The sequence below is a fragment of the Molossus molossus genome, unplaced genomic scaffold (genome assembly GCF_014108415.1).
Source record: "Molossus molossus isolate mMolMol1 unplaced genomic scaffold, mMolMol1.p scaffold_m16_p_1, whole genome shotgun sequence".
Lineage (NCBI taxonomy): Eukaryota > Metazoa > Chordata > Mammalia > Chiroptera > Molossidae > Molossus > Molossus molossus.
Genome location: NW_023425344.1, coordinates 242,255,037 through 242,272,061, shown reverse-complemented (window position 1 = coordinate 242,272,061; position 17,025 = coordinate 242,255,037). Strand labels below are relative to the sequence as shown.

At 42.2% G+C, this 17,025-nt stretch overlaps 1 protein-coding gene across 2 annotated transcripts in view; it reads right to left on the bottom strand.

Annotated features, from left to right (window-relative positions):
* The window catches only part of LGMN (legumain), a 40,540-nt gene extending 39,726 nt beyond the window's left edge, over window positions 1-814 (bottom strand). Inside the window, exon 1 of one of the 2 annotated variants that reach the window (XM_036277211.1) lies at window positions 693-814. The gene's annotated coding sequence lies outside the window, so the exon portion shown is untranslated. Of the gene's footprint in view, window positions 1-72; window positions 165-692 lie in introns of those variants that run through there. The other variant, XM_036277203.1, reaches the window with a different exon arrangement.
* Window positions 815-17,025: the final 16,211 nt, after the last annotated feature.

The following is a 17,025-nucleotide window of genomic DNA, read 5'->3' as shown; positions in this document are numbered from 1 at the left end:
ACTCCATTCACTACACACTGCAAGGCAGGTCTCAAACCTTGGACATTTGTCTTCATCCATAAAAATAAATACCTGATACAAAGTTCCTTCTTTCAGCCCTCAGATTCCCATCATGGAATAACCCATGTAGGCCCCCAACTCTGTGAGGGGCCGGGGACCACAACCAGCTAACTTTCACTTCCATGGTTGATGTGAGTCATCCTGAATTCCCACCAGTTTCGCTGCCTTCTGAGAAGGAATGTTTCTACAAGCTCTGGGCACATTTGTTGTTGTCCTTAACAGCTCTTCCCCTTAAGCTACGGAGAACTAAGGGTGCAATGCTCACATGAAAAGCACCAACAGCCTGAATTGTTCCTAGACTGGGAAGGTCGGAACCAAGCCCCAGACCACGCCGGCCTTCGCTGGCTGCAGAACCTCAGCAAATGCCCTCTCGCGCCGGTCACTCTCGGCTCCTGGAGGAGGAGCCCGGGCTTCCAGCCAGAGCACGCGCAGGAGCGAGCCCACCACGCCCACCCCTCCCCCACAGGATGGCGGACTGAGAAGTCGCAGAGTTTTTCCTAGAGATTGGTCGTTTTCAGAAATTCTCCTTCGAAGGGTGGGAAACGATCACTCAGAAAGGGCCGGGGTATCTTAAACCCCGGCCGTGAGGCCAAAAGCCTCGGCAGGCACGCGGCTCGGGCCCCGGACGTTACCTGCGGCGGTTCACCGCGGCGGCGACAGCGATGTCGGCGGCACGACCGTGGGAACCCCTGGCGGCGCGCAGCCTCAGACCAGCCACCTCCTGGCGTTCGCCCTGCAGTGATTGCGGTGCTGTGCCCTCCGTCTCCCTTTTGAGAGCCAATTGCGCCGCGCCGATTGGTGAAGCTTCGGGCAGGGCGTCCGCGAAAGCCAATGGGAGGTGGGTACCCGGCCGGTGAGCCAACGCGACTACAAGTCCCAGCGTACACTGGCCTAGGCTTAGGTGCCCAGCGGTCCCTGGATCTAGGGGAGGCCGGTGCCCAGTAAACTAGGGTCTGACGACCAGGGATTTGGGGGAACCAGAGGCTTAGTAATTCCAGAAGTGTCCACCGAAGGCTCAAAACCAGCAGGCAGATTATTTTAACCTACTGCTTTCTAAACTTGTCTGCACATTGGAACCTTCCAAAATATACTGCTGCCCACAACCCAATCAGTGGCATGTGTGTGGCCTGGGTTTTGGAACCACAGTGTTTTGGGTGTGCAGGCCCATTTAATCCTTGTAACCACCCTATGAGAGATAGGCACTGTTATTGTCAGGTAGGCGCTGTTATTGTCATCTGGTTTTACAGATAGAGCAACTGAGGGAGATTATGTCAGGGAGGTTATTTTTTTTTTCTGAAGATCACATACCTCTGAAGTGACAGAGCCAGAACTCTGACTCAGGCAGTTTAGATCCAGAATTCTGAGCTCTTAATCCCTATGCAATGCTGTTTCTCAAATGTGTGGTATTGTTTCACAGGGAACTGAAGAGAAAAACAAAATACTATACACGAAGTGCCATGTGGTAGAGCACAGTAAGTTGAATTGAAAGGAATTAATGTGAGGGCATAAGTGCAGTTTTGCTCAAGAACATAAAGGGCAGGATCTAGAACTACATTCATCAGTTGTCTCATGATCTTTTATCATTTTTGTTGTTGTTAATCCTCACCCGAGGATATTTTTCCATTTATTTTTAGATAGAGTAGAAGGGAGAGAGAGAGAGGGAGAGAGAAACATCAATGTGAGAGAGACACATCAGTTGGTTGCCTCCCATACAGCCGGGGCCAGGGATCAAACCTGCAACCCAGGAACGTGCCCTTGACCCTTTGGTCCTCGGGCGATGCCCTAACAGCTGAGCCAAACTGGTCAGGGATAATCTTTTTTATATATATAGCTGTTGAGAAAAGAACATCCGGCCTGAGAAAAAGTCTTATAAAAATTTATTTCACCCAAACTGACCACAATTGCCAGGAAGCAAAATCTCAACTGATTGAGAAAATGGCAGTTTTACAACGTATTTTTTACCTTAGAATCAAAGCAGGAAACATAAGGCAGGCTAGGTGAAATTCATTGGTGGTCGATTAGGGAGTTGGGAGAAAGCAAAGGGGAGGGACGGGATGGAGCAGTGTGAGTCTCTGAGTGGATAAAGAGTAAAACAGAGATACATACTTCTTTTACATTGGTGGCTATAGAATAGTTAACATTTACAGCACGTAGAGATGTAGAGATGATAATTGGGCAACAAGATAAGAATGAGGTGTTCTGTGGTCTCCTGCTCTGATGGAAAGTTGTGCTCTGAGGGAGTCTGAAAAAAGGAAACTACTGGACATTCCAAAGATATGTTGTCTTAAATGCAAAAAGACAATAGACAAGCTCACTTAAGGTAAAGATTGATTTTTGTCAAGGAAGCTACAGGCCTAGGACTTGACTAACTGCTATGACTTGCTTTTTTTTCTCCTATTGATCTTCAGATAGAGTGGGAGCGAGGGAGAGAGAGAGAGAAAGAGAAACATTGATGTGAGAGAGACACATCGATTGGTTGTCTCTCACACAACCAGACCAGGGCTGGGGATGAACCGCAACTGAGGTATATGCCCCTGACCGGAATCAAACCCAAGACTCATTGATCCGTGGGCTAACACTCTTAAATGCTGAGCCAAACCAGCCAGGGCATGACTCACTTTTAGTTAGGAATTTTTATAATCAAACCATTCTATGTGGGTACTTTTGGTCTCTGAGTTTGTAAGGCCTGACATGCAGGCCTCCCCTGAGCTTGTCAGGTTGAGTATGTGGTCCCATTTTTGTCCAAACAAGCAAGTCAAGGGTCAGCATACTGCCTCAGGCCTGCTCTCTAGCTTTGTAAATAAAGGTCTTTGAGAACACAACCATGCCCATTAGTTTAGGTATTATCCCTGATTGGGTTTGCAAACTGGGCTGAGTTGAATAGTTATATGAGAGACCATATGGCCCATAAAGTCAAAAGTATTTACTGTCTGACAGGTTACAGAAAAGGTTTGCCAACCCTGGAAAGCACTTGGCCCAGGATCACAGCTTGGAAGTGACCATGGGCTTTAAGCCCAGTCTGCCCAAGTCCAAAGTCAATTCTCATGACCACGATGTTTTCACAATCTTCCTCAATGGGGGGGTATTAGGAGTTCATTCAGCCATTTATTTAACAACACACTTAGTGGATGTCTCTTATGTGCCAGGTACAGCTGAGCAATGAGAGAAATAGGATTCTCTTCCTTCCTCTTGGGAAATCACTGACCAGTAAGAGAGGCAGAGTGTGCCCTTAACCACTCTCTAATTCACCCAGAATAAACAGTGGTGTTTGGCTGGTTAGGCTTTAAGCTTTGAAACTGAATAAAAGTGGTGGCCTGATGCCAGGCATGATTAGGCCAACAAAGGACTGGGAACAGACCCCTTACTCTCCCTCGGCAACAGTGTGGGTTAGGAGCTCAGAGTGTGAGACAGGAGAAGGTGGCTGAAAGTTGAGTGCAGTGGAAGGTTTCCATGGTGATATAGTCAACTGAGCCTCAGAAGAAGCTGCAAAGTGGCTGACCTAGGCCAGTCCCGAGAAGGCTGATATGAGAGAGCGCTGGAGTGGGAAAACTGCGTGCACGTGGTGGGTTCTGCCATCAAGCTACTGGATTTGAATCCCAGCTCTGCCACTTTCAAGCTGTGTTGCCGCGACCTGCACGCTAGTCGAGCCAGACCTGAGGAGGGGCGATGGGAGACTGAGAAAAACACCGAGACTAAGGAAAACACAGAGACATTCTAGAGAGAAAAGCTGGGGCCAGGTAGGACACTGCTCTCTGATGGAGAAACAGTGACTCCGAACTAGCTCAGCAAGTTTATGATATAGCCAATGGGGGGGCGGCGGGTTCAAAAGCTTCTTTGTTCTCAATCACCAAATGTGTCCATCAGCCTCTGGGCTCAAGGTCCAAACTGTCAATACATTCTTGCCCGCGGCTCAGGAGGCTCCTGTGTGGGCCTTGCCAGCACACAGGAACAACAAGAGACCTTGGGCAGAATGTTCCCGCGTGGGCCTTGCCTGCACGCAGGATCAACAAGTGGTTTTAGGACTAAAGGCTCCTGGGCGAGACGGTACAAACACCACAGGAACAGGAGACCTTGGCTCAGCCGCCCTCCACACTGTGTGACCTGAGCAATTTACTTAGTTCCTTAGTGCCTGGGTTTCCTCAACTGTAATACGGAAAAAACAGCCCTGGCCAGTTTGGCTCAGCGGTTAGAGCGTCGACCTGTGGTCCAGAGAGACCCGGGTTCGGTTTCCGCTCAGGGCACGTACCTCGGTTACAGTTTGTCCTTGACCCCGGGTTGGGGTTGTGTAGGTGACAACCAATCGATGTGTCTCTCTCACATCAATGTTTCTCTCTCTCTCTTCCTCCCTCCCTGTCTATCTGAAGGTAAATGCAAAAACGTCCTTGGGTGAGGATTAAAAAAAAAAAAAAAGAAAGAAAAAACAGCACCTACTCCATAAGGTCTCTTCGAGAATTAAATTTAACACAGTGTTTAGCACTAAGTACGTGCCCCTTAATACTCTCTCCCCACTGGGTTAAGAGGATGCCTTTGGCTGCTGGACTATAAATTAAGAATCCTGATGAGGAAAAGAAAGTGGGAATTCTGTGACCTTGGGCACTGTCTGTGCTCCTGGTACCAGCTTATGGGATGGCAGCATGGTGTGGGATGTCTGCACCTATGGTAAGCACCAGGAAAAGATAGGTAGACACTAAAACAGCTCCAGAGTGGCGGATGGCATAGGGAAAAGAAGAATGTCAGTCTCCCTCTAGACACATAGGCTTGAGGACCTCCCCATCAAATGCCCCCAGCAGAATTATCACAAGAAAAAGTCATAGTCTGGAACTCTTACTGTCAGACAATGCAATCAGAAATTAGTGAGGCTCATGCCAGACATGAATAAGTGATGTCAAAAGAATGTGGCAGATAACTGTGGTCACCAGAGAGATAAGAGCATGGAGGAACCATTTCAGATTCAAATTCTAATATTGGGAAATTATGTGACAGATTAAGATGACAGAGGTGAGGGAGGGAGGGAGCACGAGTCCTGTGCTAGGTGTGCATGTTTGGGAGGTGGAACTGTAACCAAACCCAGGTGTGGCTGCCTGCCACAATGAAAGCCAAACCCGTAAGACAGTTGACAAGGAAACAGGTTTATTCAAGCGTGAGCATCTTAAGGAGATGGGGGAACTCCTGTCCTCAAAAACCCATCTTAATATCTCAGTGCAGGGAGAGGCATTTAAAAAAATTTTTTTTAAATCTCCACCCGAGTATATTTTTATTTTTACATTTATCTTCAGACAGAATGGGAGGAAAAGAGAGAGAGAGAGAGAGAGAGAGATGTGAGAAAGACACATCAACTGGTTGCCACCCACACGACCTCAGCCGGGACCAGGGACAAACCAGGGCCAGGGACAAACCGCAACCGAGGTACATGCCCTTGGCTGGAATCGAACCTGGGACTCTCTGGTCTGCAGGTTGATGCTCTAACCACTGAGCAACCAGCCAGGGCTATTCCAAGGCATTTTTTAATGCAATCGTAAATGAGATTGTTTTCTTCGTTTTCCTTTCTAAAAGCTTGTCACTAGTGTATAGAAATATAACTGATTTTTGCATATTTATTTTGTATCCTGCTACTTTACTGAATTCATTTATCAAGTTTGGTAGTGTATTGGTGGACTCTCTAGAGTTCTCTGTATAGTATCATGTCATCTACAAATAATGACAGTTTTACTTCTTTCCAATTTGGATGTCTTTTATTTCTTCTTCTTTGTTTTTTTTTTTTTTTTATCCTCACCTGAGGGCATTTTTCGATATTTTGTTCAGATAGAGTGGGAGGGAGAAAGAGAGAGAGAAACATCGACGTGAAAGGAAAGGGACACATCGAGTGGTTGCCAACCACACGACCCAACCAACCAGGGCCGGGGACAAACTGCAACCGAGGTACATGCCCTTAGTGGGAACTGAACCCAGGTCTCTCCAGACCTCAGGTCGACCCTCTAACCACTGAGCAAAACCGGCCAGGGCTATTTCTTCTTCTTGTCTGATTGCTGTGGCTAGGACTTCCAGTACTATGTTGAATAAAAGTGGTGAAAGTAGACATCCCTGTCTTGTTCCCCAGTCTTAAGGGAAACACTTTAAGTTTTTGTCCATTGAGTATGATATTTGGCTGTGGGTTTGTCACATATGGCCTTTATTGTGTTGAGGTATATTCCTTCTATTCCCACTTTGCTGAGAGTTTTTATCATAAATAGGGGCTAGATTTTATCAACTGATTTTTCTGCATCTATTGATATGATCATGTGATTTTAATCCTTCATTTCGTTTATGTGGTGTATCACGTTTATTGATTTGAGGATATTGTACCAACCTTGCATTCCCAGAATAAATCCCACCTGATCATGGTGTATGAGCTTTCTAATGTATTGCTGGATCTGGTTTGTTAATATTTTGCTGAGAATTTTAGCATTTATGATCATCAAAGATAGTGGTCTGTAATTTTATTTCTTTGTGGTGTCTTTATCTGGTTTTGGAATTAGAATAATGCTGGCCCCGTAAAATGAGCTTGGGAGTCTCCCCTCCTCTTGAATTTTTTGGAATAGTTTGAAAAGGATAGGTGCTAGTTCCTCTTTGAATGTTTCGTGAAATTCTGCTGTGAAGCCAACCAGTCCAGGACGAAACTCGTTTGTTAGAAGTTTTTTAAATTTCTGCTTCAATTTCACTAGTTGTAATCTGTCCATTCATATTATCTGCTTCTTCCTGATTCTGTTTTGGAAGATTGTATGTTTCTAGAAATATATCCATTTTGTCCAGATTTTCCAGTTTGTTGGCATATAGTTGTTCATAATATTTTCTTACAATTCCTTGTATTTCTATGGAGTCAGTTGTTATGTCTCCTCTTTCATTTCTGATTTTTAAAATTTATTTAGGTCCTCTCTCTTTTTTTCTTGATGAGTCTAGTTAAAGGTTTGCCAATCTTGTTTATCTTTTCAAAGAACCAGCTCTTGGTTTCACTGATCTTTTGTATTTTTTTTTTTTTTAATGTTTTTATTGAATTTTTTTTTAGAGAGAGAGGAAGGGAGAAGGAGTGTGAGAGAAACATCAGTCAGCTGCCTCCCACATGCCCTCTACTTGGGATTGAGCCCACAACCTGAGCATGTGCCCTGACCGGGAGTCAAACTGGCAATTCCTCAGTGCAGGGGACAGTGCCCAATCAACTGAGCCATACCAGCCAGGTCTGTTGTAGTGGTTCTTTTTTTTAGACTCGATTTCATTTATTTCTCCTCTGATCTTTATTATTTCCTTCCTTCTACTCACTTTGGGTTTTGTTAGTTGTTCTTTTCCTAGTTCCTTTATGTATAAAGTTAGATTATTTATTTGAGATTTTTCTTTTTTCTTGAGGTAGGCTTGTGATGCTATGAACTTTTCTCTTAGGACTGCTTTCGCTGTCTCCCATAGATTTTTGGTTGTTGTGTTGTCATTTTCATTTATTTCAAGGTACGTTTTGACTTCTTCCTTGATCTCATTGTTGACCCATTCATTGTTTAGTAACATGTTATTTAGCCTGTATGGCTTTGTGTGTTTTTCAGTTTTTTTATTGTGATTGATATCTAGTTTCATAACATTATGGCCAGAGAAGATGCTTGATATTATTTAAATCTTATTAAATTTACTGAGACTTGATTTGTGTCCTAACATGTGATCTATTCTGGTAAATGTTCTATGTGCACTTGAAAAAAATGTATATTCTGCTGCTTTGGCATGAAATGCTCTGAAGATATCAATTAAATCCATCTGATCTAGGGTGTCATTTAAGGCTGCTGTTTCCTTGTTGATTTTCTGTCTGAAATGTCTATGCATTTATGTCAATGGAGTGTAAAAGTCCCCTACTATGCCCAAAGTCACTGTTTTAAGAATTTTTTTTTTTTTATCCTCAGCCAAGGACATTTTTAGATTTATCTTCAGATAGAGCAGGAGGGAGAGAGGGAGGAAGACAGAGAGAGAAAACCATCAATGTGAGAGAGACACATCAACTGGTTCCCATCCACACACACCAACCGGGCCCGAACCTGGGGACAAACTGCAACTGCAGTATGTGCCCTTAGCAGGAACTGAACCCAGGACTCTCTGGTCTGCGGGCCAATGCTCCAACCACTGAGCCAAACTGGCCAGGGCCAAAGTCACTGTTTTACTGTAAAAACTTATGCTTGCGAGGAAAAAATTTGGTTTTTGTGGAGTCAGTCTCAGCAATACTAAGACTTCTACCATCAATGGTGAAAAAAATGTTAAGGTCTTTTGTTATTTGTATCAAGTACACTGAAGACAATAAATTACATGACTTTTTCTTTTATCCTCACTTGGGGATTTTTTTTTTTTGCACTTACCTTCAGATAGAGTGGGAGGGAGAGAAGGATGAAGAGGGAGAGAGAGAGAGAAACATTGATGTGAGAGAGACACATCAAGTGGCTGCCACCCACACGACCCCAACTGAGGCCGGGAACAAACTGCAACCGAAGTACGTGCCCTTAGTGGGAACCAAACCCCGGACTCTCTGGTCCACGGGCCGACACTCTAACCAGTGAGCCAAACTGGCCAGGCAATTACATGACTTTTTCAAGATGACCTTCCATGTACTATTTGCAAAACAAATCAGGATATACTAGGAAGACAGAAACTGTCATAGCTCAATTCCCTAGCAGCAAAGCCAGAGAGGCAATTCTTGTGCCAGTGAGTTGTTTAGGGAGTGTTCTCAAGATAAATCTAGAAGGGGATTCGGGGAATAGACAAAGGAAGAAGCTCTGCAAAGATGTGTATTCAGGAAGAGGAGGTCCTCAACCTGATCCATATAGGTTGTTCCACCCAGAGGCAAAAGGGCTGAGCTGTTACATACCTACATCCACCAACCAATGGCCATTAAGGAGAGCATAAGCTCCCAGGCATTTCCTCTCCGGGAACAGCTTCTCATAGCCAAGAGCAGGGTGGGAACCAACCTGAGAAGGGTGCAGAGTGAGCAATTAGCAGGCAACACCATTGCAGGCCCAAAGAAGGGAACCTGGGCAGGGCACCAAGACCATCCACAACATTGGAATCATGACAACTTATGCATGATATTCAAGTCAGGTATATATGATAGTTTTTGGTTGTACTACGCTGTTTATTTACTTTATTTATTTTTTAATTTTTTTTCATTGATTGATTTTAGGAAGAAGAAGGAGAAGAAGAAGAAGAAAGAGAGAGAGAGAGAGAGAGATTTGTTATTCCACTTATTTATGCATTCATTGGTTAATTCTTATGTGCCCTGAACAGGCATCAAACCTGCAACTTTGGCATATGGGGAAGATGCTCTAATGAACTGAGTTACCAGGCCAGGGCTATTTACTGTTTTAAATAGACTATAATTTCTAGAGCACTTTCAAGTTCACAGCTAAATTGAGCAGAAAGTACAGAGACTTCGCATATACCAACCCCTCAAACTGCAACCCACATGCACACAGCCTCAACATCTTGCACCAGAGTGGTGTATTTATTATAATCAATGAACCTACATTGACACATCATCATCACCCATAGTCCATAGTTTACATTAGGGTTCATTCTTGGTTTGTATATCATATGGGTTTGGACAAATGTATAATGACATGTATCCATCATTAAGTATCATACAGAGTAGTTTCACTACCCAAAAAACCATCCATACTCCACCTATTCATCCCTTCTTCCCCCACCCCCACCCCCCAGCCTCTGGCAACCACTGATCTTTTCACTGTCATCATAGTTTTGCCTTTTCAAGGAAGTCATATAACTGTAGTTGGAACCCTACAATATGTAGCCTTTTTAGATTGGCTTCTTTCATTTAGTAATATGCATTTAAGTTTCTCCCATGTCTTTCCATGTCTTGATAGTTCATGTCTTTTTTGCCCTGAATACTATTCCATTGTCTGGATATACTGCAGTTTATTTATCCAACCATCTACTGAAGAACATCTTGGTTGTTTCCAAGTTGTGGCAATTATAGATAAAATGGCTATGAACAACCATGTACAGATTTTGTATAGACATACTTTTCAGTTCACTTGGGTAAATACCAAGGAGCACAATTGCTGCATTGTGTGGTAAGAGTATGTTTAGTTTTGTAAGAAAATGCTAAACTATTTTCCAAAGTGGTTATACCTATATCATGTTGCATTCTCTCCAGCAATGAATGAGTTTTTATTCTACATCTTTACCAGCATTTGGTGTCACAGTGTTTGGGATTTTGGCCACTCTAATAAGTATGTAGTGGTATCTCATTGTGGTTTTAATTTGCAATTGCCTAATGACATATGATAGTGGACATCTTTTCATATGCTTATTTGCCATCTCTATGTTTTCTTTGATAAGGTGTCTGTTCAGGTCTTTTGCCCATTTTTTAATTGGGTTGTTCACTTTATTATTTTTGAGTTTTAAGAGTTCTTTCTATGTTTTGGATAATTGTTTGTTTGTTTGTTTTTATGAGATCTGTCTTTTGCAAATATTTTTTCCCCAGTATGTAGTTTGTCTTACCATTCTCTTGATTTGTTTATATCTTTTAAGTGTTTTACTAGCCCTGGGTCGGTATGTTTAGCGGTTAGAGCATCAGCTCAAAGACCAAATAGTCATGGGTTTGATTCTAGTCAAGGGCACATACCTCGGTTGCTGTTCAATCCCTGGCCCTGGTTGGGTCGTGCAGGAGGCAATCAATCCATGTGTCTCTCTCATACGATGTTCTCTCTCTCTCTCTCTCCCTTCCTCCCTCCCACTCTACCTGGAAAAAAAAAAATCAGTGGAAAAGTATCCTCAGGTGAGGATTAAAATGAAAAAAAAAAGTGTTTTACTCAACATAGATGAATCTTGAAAACATGATGACCAGTGAAAGGAGTTATTACAAAAGTCATATTTGTATCATTCTGTTTATATGAAATGTCCATTAGGCAAATCCACAAGAACGTGTGTTAGTGGTTGCCAGGGGCTGAGACAGAATAGAAAATGACTGCTGACAGGTACAGAGTTTCCTTGTGGGGGGGTGATGAAAATATCCTAAAATTAGATAGTGGTGATGGGTGCACAACTGTGAATATACTAGAAACCACTCAATTGTACACTTTAAAAGAGTGACTTTTATGTTATATGGATTCTATCTCAATAAAGTTGTTTTTTAGAACTTTGTACTATAGAGCTGAGAAGTATTAAAATTTTAGTTCAATAGTTTCTATAGACATTTTAAATAAAAAATTGGGTTTAGGGTCAGAACATGACTTCCATATTTATATAACTTCAGTAACATTCTCCCTTTTAACACAAAAGCTGCCTTCAATCGTTTCTGGAACAAACCTGGGTTTAAATAAACAGATAAAGGACAGGAATGCCTAATTAATCTTTGCATTCCCCAAGTTCCTTGACCCTCGAGGGTCTAGGCATTTTAATATGGTATATATTCAGCAGCAAGAGTGAAACCGAGAATATGATGTTGGAGTCCAGCCCCAGGATTACAAGTCACATGTTCCATTGCTGAGTCTTGGGGAAGAAGTCTTCGTTACCAACACAGTCAACACCTCCTTTAGGGCAGTAAGCACTTCTTAGTTACCAGACAGATGCACCTCATAGCCTCTGACTGTCATGTGAAAGTGTGGGCTGGTCAAGGTCAGGTGACTTACCCAGATTAGCTCGGCCCAGTGGAACCAGGCATTTCCCCTAGCACTGTGTCCTGAGAGAAGCCTCTTAACATTTGTTTTAAATCTTCACCCCAGGATATTTTCCCATTGATTTTCAGATAGAGTGAGAGGGAGGGAGGGAGGGAAAGGGAGAGAGAACATCACATGTGAGAGAGACACACTGATTGGTTGCCTCCCACAGGATCCTGACCAGGGCCAGGGATTGAATTGCAACCAAGGTACATGCCCTTGACCAAATAAAACGCACGACTCTTCGGTGCTTGGGCCGATGCTCTAAACACTGAGCCAAACCGGTCAGAGCTAGCCTCTTAACATTTTGACTTGCCCAGAATGTCATACCTTAGTGTGCACTGATAGGTTGATTGATAAAGAGTTCTTAGATTCCTGGGATCAAACGGTACCTTTGAGGCGGCAGTGACAATGGAAACAGAATGAAGTACCCAGAACCTCCACTTCTTCTTATCTTGAAAATGAGAGGGTTGAATTCATTGACCCCTAAGACCTCTTCCTAGTTGAACAGATCAGCAGTCTACAGGTTCCTGAACTCTTGGACAACACAGAACAATACAGTTTTCACAAACTTTCAAGAACTGACACAGGATATTTACTTTTTACTCTCCAGAGAAGAATAATAAAAAATAAAATAAAAAACTACAATTACTTCCATTTTCTATCTTTTGATTTCCAGAAGAAAAGGACATATTAACTGGAAAAAGAAAAACAGTAGGAAGTAAATAATCTCAGAATACAAGCAGTCCTTGTTAAAGAAAGGAGTTCAAAACTTTACTTCAACAGCCCTGACCAGTTTTCTCAGTGGTTAGAGCGTCAGCCTGGGGACCAGAGAGCCCTGGATTCGGTTCCTGCTAAGGGCACATACCTCAGTTGTTTGTCCCCAGCCCTGGTTAGGGTCATGTGGGTGACAACCACTTGATGTGTCTCTCACATCGATGTTTCTCTCTCTCTCTTCCTCCCTCCCTCCCTCCTGCTCTATCTCAAGGTAAATGCAAAAATGTCCTTGGGTGGGGATAAAAAAAAACCATAAAACTTTACTTCAACATAAGCACTGTACAATGGTTCTGTCTTTCTCATTTTTAAAAACAGCTTTATGAGATATAATATATAGAACATACAATTCATTCATTTTAAGTATATGATTCAATAATTTATAGTAAATGTACAGATTTGAACAACCATCTTACAATCTAATTTTAGAATATTTCCACCAACCCCCAAAAATGTCTCATACTCATTTGCAATAACTACCGGTTCCCACCCATCAGGTGCAGGCAACCACAAATCTACTTTCCGTCTCTATAGATTTGCCTTTCCTAGACATTTCATATAATGTAATCATGCATTATAGGCCTTTTGTGTCTGTCTTCTTTCTTTTAGCATAGCATTTTAAAGGTTATCCATGTTGTAGCATGCATCAGTATTTCAATACTTCATTCTTTTTTATGACCCAGTAATATTTCATTGTAAGGATATACCACATTTTATTTATCCATTGTTGAAGTGGGTAGTCAAGAGGACATGACCACCATTTCACCCTTGAGCTGGACCTGGGCAATCGAAGGTTCCTCACCCCCTCCCTATCCTTAAGACCAGGTTTTCCGTAGAGCTCAATCTAAAGGTTTCAAGAAAGTCCCCTGCCTGGAGAATTAGCTTCAAGAAGAGGGTTTTGCCCAAGTGCCCAGCTGAGGAAGACACTGAAGCTCCATCAAAATGCTCTTGACAAATCTGGTTCTCTCCATCACAACTTGCTCAGTAATCAGTGCTTAGTCCATTAACAATGATCCACTACGTGGTTTTACCCAGTCCCTCAAAACATTGTAAGCACTTAGCGAATGTTGGCTGGATACCAAATGAATACATGAGAGTTGACCAGAGAACCCTGGTTTCAACTTCTGGTAACCGTCTTTCTAGATTTAATGAAGTCCCTTTCTGACTTTTGGAAGTAGAATTTTAAAACTGGAATAACCTTGCCCTGGATGGTTTGGCTCAGCAGTTAGAGCATTGGCCTGCGGTCCAGAGAGGCCTGCTAAAGGCATGTACCTCGGTTGCAGTTTGTCCCAGGCCCTGGTTGGGTTGTGCGGGTGGCAACCACTCAATGTGTCCCTTTCACATCGATGTTTCTCTCTCTCTCTCCCTCCCACTCTACCAGAACAAAATACAGAAAGATTTCCTTGGGTGAGGATAAAAATAAATATATAAATAAATAAATAAAATAAAACTGGAATAACTTTGCAGATAAAGAAAGCAAGATACTGAAGGAAACATGACTTCTGAATCATACAGCAAGTTAAGCACAAAGCGGGACTTGAACACAGCTCATCTGATTTTCAGCCCAGATGTGTCTCTAGATGTTGCTACAGGTGAAAGAGTCTAAGACTTTGGGCTGAGTCTGGGCTGATCTCAGGTCATGCCCTGAAAATCACTTGTTGAATCAAGTTTCTGGTATCACCTTGTTTCATTTTCTTATACTTCCTCCAATAAAACTTCTTTTTCAATTTTGGTTCAGTAAATCAAAGAAATACTATCAGTATTATCTCTTGTCATGTATCTTCATCCCTCAAGGAGCATGAAAAGATGTTGCAAAAGCCACTGTTATCTTTGGCTGGTATCCCAGAACCCATGACTTCCCCAAACCAGGGTGGAATTGCATAGTGAGGCTGGCTTGTGACGTACAGGAAGACATATGGGCAGTAAATAATGTACTTTTAAAAGGAAAAATAGTTAACATGAGAAAGAGTTCCTCTTTTTCATTCTTTCTCTACAACAAAGCATTTGCTTAAAAATAAGATTGCTGACTGAGGAAATAAAAAATATCAAAACAGGAAGCAGTGAATGGCTAACAAAGCATTGCATTCAATAAAAGGTTCCCAAATAACTTGATGCTTTCATAAATGAGTGAAAAGCCCCTGAATCAATGAAAAGTTATGCAGAGTGTATGAATAAATCTAATATTCATCCTCTGAAGAATGTTTTATGCTATTAAGCTTTTAGGGCCACTTACCTTCCCTTATATCATTCAGGGAAGGAGCTCTGGTGTCTCCTTCATACTATTACTACCCTTAAACAAATGCTCTTATGTTATTCTTATTTTTTTTTTTTTTAAAGATTCTTTACCCAAGTCCCCAAAGAGATCTCTTATTCAGGCACTGTGACAGTGCTCAGATCATTTGCCAAAATTTTAAAAGTTTTATTTATTTTTCTTATTTTATTACATTGGCTGAGACTTTTAGTACAATGTTGAATAGCAGTGGGCATTCTGGCTTTTTTTTTTTTTTAAGCTTTTCTAAAAATATGTCTTTATTTATTTTTTAGAGAAAGAGGGAGAGAGAGATAGAAACATTGATGTGAGAGAGAAATATCAATTGGCTGCCACCTGTATGCTCCCCACTGGGGATCAAGTCTACAACCTGGGCATGTGCCTTGATATCTTGCCGATGTCCATGGGATGACATTCAATCCACCGAGCCACACCAGCCGGGCAGTATTCTGGCTTTTTTAGATGTAATTTACTTTGATATTGTGAAATATTTAAAATGCAAGACTATAGAATAACTAATGCCCATATGCCCACCATCCAGCTTGACCATATTAAAAAATGTATAATGTCCTGGCCAGTTTGGCTCAGCAGTTAGAGTGATGGCCCACAGACCAAAGAGTTGTGGGCTTAGTTTCAGTCAAGGGCATGTACCTCAGTTGCAGTTCAATCCCTGGTGCTGGATGGAGTCATGCTGGAGGCAACCAATCAGTGTGTCTTTCTCACATAGATGTTTCTCTCTCTCCCTCCCTCCCTCCCTCCCACTCTATCTGAAAATCAATGGAAAAATATTCTCAGGTGAAGATTTTTTAAAAATTAAAGAGTATATATGAAGGCCCCTCTGTCCCTTCATCCTCCACCCAGAAATAACTGCTGTTATAAATTAATGTTTATTATTACTGTAAAATTTTATACTCTCAAAAATGCAATTATACATCTATAAAAATAACAGTACAATGAAAAGAATGGAGGGCATTTTTACATATTACTAAGTGAAAGAAGCCAATTTGAAAAGGATTCCAACTATATAACATTCTGAAAAACGCAAAGCTATGGAAACAATAAAAAGATCAGTGGTTGCCAAGGGTGGGATGTGAGGATGAATAATCAGAGTATAGAGGATTTTAGGGCAGTAGAAATACGCTGTAGGACACTGTAATGATGGGTATGTGTCATTATACTTTTGCCTAAACTCATAGAATGCACAACCCCAGGAATGAGCCCTAGGTGAACTTTGGACTTTGGGTGATTATGATGTGGCAATGTAGGTTCATTCTTGGTTAAAAAAAAAAGAAAAGAAAAAGGAAAAAAAGATTCCAGATGACTGCAATTCATCAGTTCATCAGAGGCCCTCATGAAAGAAACTGAGCCAGAACTGCCCAGGCAAACTGCTCCTAAATCCCTGTGGGAGATAATGTGTGAACATAACATTGTGTAAGCCACTAAGTTTGGGGATAATTTATTATGTAGCAATAGCTAACTAATACAGAACCTGGTACCTGGAAGTAGGTGCTGCCTTCACAAAGACCTAAAAATGTGGGATCAAGCAGAGGTGGAAGCTGAAAGGACTTTTTTTTTCCAAATTACAAGAGAAAATTTATTAAGAAAGTTGTTGAGGTAATAGAAATTGTAACCACAAATTAACATTCCAATTAGAGCCATAGCCCGGGCTGGTTTGGCTCAGTAGTTAGAGCATCAGCCCGTGGACCAGAGAGTCCCGCGTTCGGGTCCTGCTGGGGGCATGTGCCTTGGTTTTGGTTTGCCCCCAGTCCCGGTTGGGGTCGGATGGGTGGCAAACACTCAGTGTGTCTCTGTCACATCGATGTTTCTCTCTCTCTCCTCCTCCCTCTCTCCCTTCCGCTCTATCTGAAGATAAATGGAAAAAAAAAAAAAAAAAAGGCTATGCATTTCATTTGTTTTTAAGGCTGCAGCCAAGTATGTAAATAAAACTCTGTTATTCTTTCTTATCTAGCCTCTTTTTTACAGTTTAAAAAGAAGGTCCAGCCGGTGTGGCTCAGTGGTTGGGCATTGACCCATGCACAGAGAGAGAGGTCACCGGTTTGATTCCCGGTCGGGGTGCATGCCCAGGTTGTGGGCCAAGTCCCCAGTGTGGGGCCTGCAGGAGGCGACCAATCGATGTTCTCTCTCATCGATGTTTTCATCTCTCTCTCCCTCTCACTTCCTCTTTCTCTAAAATCAATAAAGAAAAAAAAATTGTAAGTCTGTACTTTGGAATACATTTAAAAAAAA